Source organism: Camellia sinensis, chromosome 4 (assembly GCF_055761805.1).
Source record: "Camellia sinensis isolate YWXY chromosome 4, ASM5576180v1, whole genome shotgun sequence".
NCBI lineage: Eukaryota > Viridiplantae > Streptophyta > Magnoliopsida > Ericales > Theaceae > Camellia > Camellia sinensis.
The window spans coordinates 16,853,433-16,862,178 of NC_138964.1; the positions used below are offsets into that span (position 1 = coordinate 16,853,433).

The window sequence follows — 8,746 nt, forward strand, 5'->3', positions numbered from 1 at the left end:
CTATAAAATTTACTTTTCAGTCTAGTGGGTATTCGTTTATCGCACAATACCTCAGACGCACTTCTCCACTTACACCATCTTGCCTTAATCCTATGGACCACATTTGCATCAATCTCTCTCGCTGTTGTGATAATCGACCCTAAATAACGAAAATGTTCATTCTTAGGCAGTTCTTGATTCTCAATTTTCACTTCTCCTCTGCTTTCTTTGTTACTGTTACTAAATTTACACTCCATGTACTCTGTTTTAGTTCTGCTTATCCGGAATCCTTTATATTCAATAGCTTTTCTCCAAATCTCCAACTTTGTGTTAACTCATTCTCTAGTCTCATTCACTAACAAAATATCGTCTGCAAAAAGCATACATCATGGCACGTCATCCTGAATATTTATCGTGAACTCGTCCATAACTAAAGCAAAAAGATAAGGATTTAAGGTAGATCCTTAGTGTAACCCTACAGTGATTGGAAATTCATTTGTCTCTCCAGTTGGCGATCTAATAGTGGTCATCACTCCTTCATACATGTCCCTAATCACGTCAACGTAGCCTTTTGTCTCCCTTTTCTTTTCTAACACCCACCATATTATATCTCGGGGCACACTACAAGAAATGTCACTTTTGGCTACCAAAATATTGGTCGCCAAAAGTCACTTATTTAGTCGCCGAAGGTGTTTAGCGACCAAAATTTTTTGTCGCTAAGTTCGTCGCCTTTACCCTGTCGGCGATAGTATTGGCGACTAAAATTTGTTTGGTCGCCGAAAGTGTACACATTTGGCTACTAATCTTAGTTTAGTCGCCAAAAGGTATGTTTCCGCCACTAAAGTATTAGTCGCCGAATGAGGCTTTTTGGCTACTAACTTGTTGTGGTCGGGAAAGGTATCACTTTTAGCTACTAAATAATTGGTCGCCAAAAGTACACATTTGGCTACTAATCTTAGTTTAGTCGGCAAAAGTTATGTTTCCGCCACTAAAGTATTAGTCGCCAATTGTTTTTTTCTCTCATTCTCAAATCTTTTAGCTACTAATTATTTGGTGGCAAAAACGTTTTGGGTTATGTTTTTGCTACTAAATTATTAGTAGCCAAAACTTTTGATTACCTATTTGGCTACCAAAACATTTGGTGGCCAATAGTTTCTTTCTCTCATTCTCAAATCTTTTAGCTACTAATTATTTGGTGGCAAAAACATTTTGGGTTATGTTTTTGCTACTAAATTATTAGTAGCCAAAACTTTTGATTACCTATTTGGCTACCAAAACATTTGGTGGCCAAATAATTTTTTGTTTTTTTTTTGAAAAAAAAAAAAAATTGTAAACAACCTGTATTCATTTATATTACAACCTGTACCCTGTATAAAACAATATAATCTATCAACACCAAAATATGTTATCAACCATTAAAGCATTCAACAACGTGCACACATTTCTGTTCCAAGCATCCAAAAAAGTAATCTTCAACGTCCAATTCTATATATATTACAAATTCCATACAGTCCAAATCTAATCCAACGTCAATAATTTAAATCCATACATAATTTAAAATCTTCAAGCAAACACTTGAAGTGACTCAAAACATCCATATGGCAGCCTAAAGAATTCTACCACAAAGCACAACCACAACCAGACTTCAAACAATGGCTAAAGAATAACTAAAATGGTCTCTTCTCCGCGATACATTCACCTCTCATACACAAATCCTTCGATAGCGTTGAAATTTTTTTTTAGAACTCATATTAACTAAAGGAGCACGAAAAATGATAGCAAAAAGCTAAAGTCATGAGCATTAGTCAAATGCATCATCATCATCATCAGGAAGGGGCTGGCTAGCCGCTGCAGCAAGCTTAGCTTCGTGCCTGTAAAGAATACCAAAGGGATAAGAAACACCACAAATTGATCATTAACAGCAACTCATAAATTTTCATTCCTGGACTCTAATGTTCCCCACAAGTTAAAAATTTAAGAACTGTGAACCACCACCACCACCAAAAAATAAAATTTGAAATTTGTTTACGAAATTTTGTTTTTTGTATTTTTTAATCTTTGGTGGATTTTTTTTTCATATTTTAATCAAATTTTTCTTATATGTTTAAATGCACCTAATCTAGATGCAACTAATGATATTATCACACTATTTAAATGAACCTGTAATGCCTAAATTGCAGTGGAGCAGTAACCTTACTGCTTCACCAAGGCCACCCTTAATTCCCCTTACTTTGATGAAAGCACAATTGAAAGAGTTGCCTTTTGTTTCAAGTTGGAGCTCTCATACTGGTGCTTTTTTTCATTCTCTGGGAGGCTATCTTAAAATTTTCCTTTTATCTCTTCCTCTTCCCCCCCCCCCTCCGTCTCTTCTCTCTCACTTAGAATGTTTTGCTCTCTCTCTCTCTCTCTCTCTCTCTCTCTCACACACACACACACATTCTTTTCATTTGTGTGAGGTGCAAACAAAAAAATTATTTGATGCGGTGCTCTTATTCTCTGCGTTGATTATGTACAACAGTCATTCTTGGTTTGTTTTGAGTTGTTGCTGTTGCTGATATCTAGTCAATGAAATTGGAAGAGAATATTGTGAAGCTATTATGTGGAACATGTTTCCTCTCAAAGTTTGTAATATTATTTTTAGGTGACCTTGGTTTTGCTAGAACTTGGAAATGAAAACAGATTATGATATAAAGACCAGAGAGTGCAAAAGAGAGGAGGGTGAGCAAATCCAAGTGAAGTTCGTTACATCTCACATATGCAGCAAATATTTGTGTACCCCAAAACTTAGTTCGATTTAGGATTAAGGTGCCTTTGTTATATTTTGTTCTTTTTCATTGACAAAATTTTGTTGTAGTTCCCAAACATCCTTTGTCATTTGTACAAGTAATAAAATATCAATAAAAAGAAAAATTGTAACCTTCAAAATAAGAATATATATTAAGAGATATATCACAGAATATTGACATCAATTTAGATAAATTAGAAATTATTCAAATATCATGAATAATATTCATGTATTGTGGTCTTGAAAGTATGTATATATGGATGAACATATTGTGGATATTTTATTTCATCTTTTCATGGCATGATTAATCGCAATGCTAATATTGAACACCTCCTCTTTATCTCATGTAAATTTACACAATTGGTTACTGATAAAAAAAATAAAAGAAGTAAATTTAACCAATTGGTTCTTGGACAATTGGTGCATCATGACACTGCTATTGGATATAACTAGTTTTGAGGGAAAATAATTCTTTTGTTAGACTGATTTTAGAAAGATGTGGCAGTGTGGTTGAACAATGATTGACCATAGTTTGGTCTTTCATGACCAACTACAGTACAAAACACAATGTCCTAATGTACTTAATGACTTCAGTTATATGGCTGCTTCATATGTTTGTTAAGGCTATGGATTCAATCTATTGCCCTGTGCTAGAAGGATCTTAGCTGCTCAATGTGGGGGTGGGGGAGCAAGGGCACATGGAAGAGTCTAAGGTCGGGGATGCATCTAGGGGAGTATTTACGTATTTTATATATAAATTTATTGTAAAACTTTAAATTCTTAGTATTTTGTAGCCTAATTAGTAGACAAAGTAATTTCTGAATATGTTAAATCAATTAATTAATTGAACAAAAGGCTTATAATAAAAAAATATTGACTTATCATTATTGACTTATCAACCCGAAGTAAATTGCGAAGATCTATCTGAGATAGATTATCAGAGCTAACTAGAAATAAGGGGCACTCCTACAATACCTGATTTTTGGGTCAATATCCCCTAGATTAAACACTTCCAAGAATATAAGAAGAAATTGAAGCTTTGATAGTTCATGCAATTTATCAAACAGTTAACGGGCGAGATAGTGAAATCATATGTTCAAGTTGATAGCAGAAAGGGAAGTAGCTACATAGATTAAAAACCAACAATGGCTACATAGACAAAGTGATTCAATTTCACCAACATTCCCCCCAAAAAACACAAAACACCATGACCAATGTTTTGAGCCAAACAAAATGTTAGGTCATTATCATTTTTAATATGAATCAAACAAAAACTGTTTTACAACTTCAAAGTGGTCCTTCAAAAAAATTGATGGAACCCATTAATGGAAATCATACCTTCTGACTATTTGAAGAACCCATGTGTGTGCGTGTATGTGAAGCTCTATGGGTTTTTGTGAGTGAATGGTGAAAGAATGAGAGACAGAAAAACAGAGCCGAGAGGGAGAGAGAGGATCTCAGGCGACGTTGACCAACAAGGGGGTGAATCGGTGCTCCAGTTGCCGGCCAACGTGAGGAGGAGCGGCGGTGAGAGTGGAGGGGAGAGGAGCAGCGGAGAGGGAGAGGGAGAGGGAGAAGGATGCTGAAGAGAGAGAGAGAGAGAGAGAGAAAGGCGCTGGTTTTGTTGGGTTTGGTTTGGTGAGAGCGTGAGATATTTTATAAATGGTTATTGGCGACTAAAATTTTTTGTCGCTAAAGGTATTTTGTAAATCCCTCTAAATATTTGAAATGTCTCCCTCCAAAACATTTTAGTTCTTTGGCGACTAAAATTCAATTTTGTCGCTGAAAACAAACTTTTGGCTACCAAAATTTTGGTCGCCAAAGGTAAAAAATAATTTTTTTTATTTTTCGTTTTCATTCAACAAAACGAATCGAAAAATTATAATTTTTTTTCTAAAATTTCAAAAAAAATTCAATAAAGATAAAAATAAACAAAAAAATAGTAAATATTTGTTGCTTATTTTGAATTTTTAATTTTTTAAAAATTTTAAAGAAGTAATAAAGTTTCCCTCCGAAGTTTCCCTCATATATGAAGCACAATTTTTAAATTTTGTAATTATAATCGCCGACTAATATTTAGTCGGTAAAAGTAAAATAACAACAGTCTAAAAAATTAAAATAAAAGTAACAAATATATTAAAATACGCACAGCCCCAGCTTACGCCTTTAGTTCAATTAGCATTAAATCGCCAATTACTTTTATAAATCCCTCAAATTTAAAAAAAATATATCTAAATTAAGTGAATCTAAAAAATAATTAAGTGAATCTAAAAAATAAACAAATTTGCTTTAAATATTTAAAAAAGTTGAAAAAATTAATTATTAGAAAATTAAGAAAAATTTTAAAATCTGAAATAATATCAATAAGTCTTACAAATATGTATTATTTACTCATAAGTCATGATGAGTGAATTTTTTTTACACACTTAGCCCTCGCAAAAAGTGTGAATTTTTTTTACACACTTAGCCCTCATGAAAGAGATTAGTGGTGAAGTTGTGGTAGTGGTAGTGTAAATGGAGTGGCAGGGGTGAAAGAGAGGTAATGGTAGTAGTAGTGGTAGTGGTGGTAGTGGAGTGGTGGTGATGATAGTAGTAATAGTAGTCGTAGAGGTGAAGTGGCGATAGTGGAAGTAGTGGTGGGGGTGGAATGACATTTGTAGTAGTGGTGAAGGTGGTACTAGAGATGGATGGTGAGAGAGAGAAATGAGTGAGAGACAGATAGAGGAGAGAGAGAGAGAGAGAGAGAGAGAGAGAGAGTGATGAGCGAGAGAGAGACAAAGTGGTCGCTAAAAGTGCATTTTCTTGTAGTGGATCGATAAATCAAGAGGGAGCTCAGTAAATAGAGAGGATGAGAGTGAGAGAGTGAGCAACTCAAACACAGTGGGAGAGAGAGAGAGAGAGAAAGAAAGAGATAGAGAGTGAGAGTGAGAGACAGAAAAGAGACATAAAGAGAAGAGAGATGGACGAGAGAGACAGAGAGATAAAGAGAAGAGAGATGAGCGAGAGAGACATAAAGAGAAGAGAGATGAACGAGAGAGACAGAAAGAAAGATAGAGAGAAGAGAGTTGAACGAGAGAGACAGAGAAAGATGAGAGATGCGCGAGAGAGATAAAGAGAAGAGAGATGAGCGAAAGAGACAAAGAGAGAAAAGAGATGAGAGAAGAGATAGATGAGTGAGAGAGAGAGACAGATAGATAGACAGGCAGAAAGAGAAGGGTGATGAGTGAGAGAGACAAAGAGAAGAGAGAAAGAAAGATGAAAAAATGAATGAAAAGATATAGACAAAGAAAGAGAGAGAGAGCGAAAAGAGATAGACGAGAGAGAGACAGAGAGAGATGAGCGAGAGACAAAAAGAGATGAGCGAGAGAGATAAAGAGAAGACAGACAGAGAGAGAAGAGAGATGAGAGATGAGAGAGATAAAGAGAAGAAAGATGGACGAGAGACACAGAGAGAGAGAGAGAAAGACAGAGACAGACAGACAGACAGAGAAGAGTGATGAGTGAGAGAGAGAAAGAGAAGAGAGACAAAGACATAGAGAGAAAGAAAGAGACAGACAGACAAAGACATAGAGAGAAAGAAAGAGACAGACAGACAAAGAAGAGTGATGAGTGAGAGACACAGAGAGACACAGAGATGGGGGAGAGAGTGAGCAATGTGAACACAATGGGGGAGAGAGATAAACAGATAAATAGACACATAGAAAGAAAGAGAGAGAGAGAGAGAGAAGAGTGAGAGACAGACAAACAGACACAGAGAGAGAAAGAAAGAGAGGAGTGATAAGTGAGAGAGAGATAAAGAGATAAAGAGATATAGAGAAAGAGAGAGACAGAGAGAGAAAGAGATAGGGAGAGACATATAGAAAAATAGAGAGAAACAAGAGATGAGAGAGATATATAGAAAGAGAGCGAAAAGAGATGAACGAGAGAGAGAATAGAAAAATAGAGAGATAGAGAGATAGAGAGAACAGAGATGAATGAGAGAGACAGAGAGAGAAAAGAGATGAGCGAGATAGAGAGAAGAGAGATGAGCGAGAGAGGCATAGAAAGAAGACAAATGAGAGAGATAGAGAGAAGAAAGATGAACGAAAGACACACAGACAGATAGACAAACAGACAGAGAAAGAAGAGTGATGAGTAAAAGAGAGAAAGAGAAGAGTGGTGGTAGTTGAATGGCATTTGCAGTAGTGGTAAATGTGGTAGATAAGATGGGTAGTGAGAGAGAGAGATGAGTGAGAGACGAATAGAGAAAAGAGATAGAGAGACAGAGAAAGAGATAGAGTAATAAGCGACAGAGTGTGCCGTCGCAAAAATTTATTAAAATGCTAAATAATTGGGATATTTTGTCTTTTATTTGTGAATTTTGATTTATTCTTAATTTATTAGTGTTATTGAAAAATGATGATGTAAAAAGTATAAATAGTTTAATTGTACTTTTTAAAAATAATAAATTTATTATTAAAAATTAAATTCATCAGACTGACCTGTAACTATGCCTTTAAATTTTTGCAATGTAAAACTATCGACAAACAGTCAATAACAAGTTGCCCATTTTAGCATACCTTTCGCGTGAGGGCCCAATTATTAAAAGATGTGTTCAACCCATCAAATGAAAGCCAACAACTTCTTCCATCTAAAAATAATAGTCTATTTTCAGAATTTAATTTCTTTTTATAATACAATTATTACATTTTAAAAATATTAATTTTTCAAAATTACCTTTTGATAGTATATTTTTGTAGAAATATCAATTGTCATAATTGTACTTTTTGTATTATTAATGGATTTAAAAAAGGACAAAATAAGAAATTCATATTATTTTAATAATTAATTTTTTTTTAAAATTAATATTCTGAGATAATAAAAAATAAAATAAGATATTAATAATTTTGGATGGTGGGTGCACAACCTAAAAATAAAAATAAAAATAACTATTTTGTTTAGTCAAATTTTCAAGTGGAGACTAATGGTATTGTTATTAATAAAATAAAATAATTATTTTGTTAATTTTTTTATTTTCATTCGGCTACCAAAAAATGTAGTAGCTAAAGGTAGGTCTTTGGCGACTACAAGGAATTTTGTCGCCGAAAGTTAACATTTGGCGACCAAAATTTTGGTCGGCAAAAGATTAAAAATTAATTTTTTTATTTTCATTCGGCTACCAAATAATTTAGTAGCTAAAGGTAGGTCTTTGGCGACTAAAAGGAAATTTGTCGCCGAAAGTTAACATTTGGCGACCAAGATTTTGGTCGGCAAAGATTAAAAATTAATTTTTTTATTTTCATTCGGCTACCAAATAATTTAGTAGCTAAAGGTAGGTCTTTGGCGACTAAAAGGAATTTTGTCGCCGAAAGTTAACATTTGGCGACCAAGACTTTGGTCGGCAAAGATTAAAAATTAATTTTTTTATTTTCATTCGGCTACCAAATAATTTAGTAGCTAAAGGTAGGTCTTTGGCGACTAAAAGAAATTTTGTAGCCGAAAGTTAACATTTGGCGACCAAGATTTTGGTCGGCAAAGATTAAAAATTAATTTTTTTATTTTCATTCGGTTACCAAATAATTTAGTAGCTAAAGGTACCTCTACGGCTACTAAATTTTCTTTTAGTCGCCAATTGTGATATGTTTAGCTACTAAAAATTTTTTTAGTCGCCAATTGTAATATTTTTAGCTACTAAATTTTTTTTAGTCGCCAATAATCAACATTCCCCTACTAAAAAAAATTAGTAGCTAAAAAGTTGACTTTTGCCGACTAATATTATTTTTGGTAGCCAATTCAGTGACTTTTGGCGACTAAATTGTTTTTGGTAGCCAAAAATGGTCGGCAAAAATGCATTTTCTTGTAGTGGCACTCTGTCATATGTTTTCTCAAGGTCGATAAATACCATATGAATATCTCTTTTCTTTTCTTTATACTTTTCTATTACTCTTCTCAAAAGATAGATCGCTTCCAATTAGTGTACTAAATAGTGTACCAACACTAGTT

General features: G+C 34.1%; 1 long non-coding RNA gene across 1 annotated transcript; it reads right to left on the reverse strand.

Annotated features, from left to right (window-relative positions):
* Positions 1-1,445: 1,445 nt before the first annotated feature.
* On the reverse strand, positions 1,446-4,375 carry LOC145823267 (uncharacterized). The gene is made up of 2 exons (XR_014365548.1): positions 4,103-4,375; positions 1,446-1,850 (listed from the first exon to the last, which is right to left on the reverse strand). It is a non-coding gene; the product is annotated as an uncharacterized LOC145823267 (long non-coding RNA).
* Positions 4,376-8,746: the final 4,371 nt, after the last annotated feature.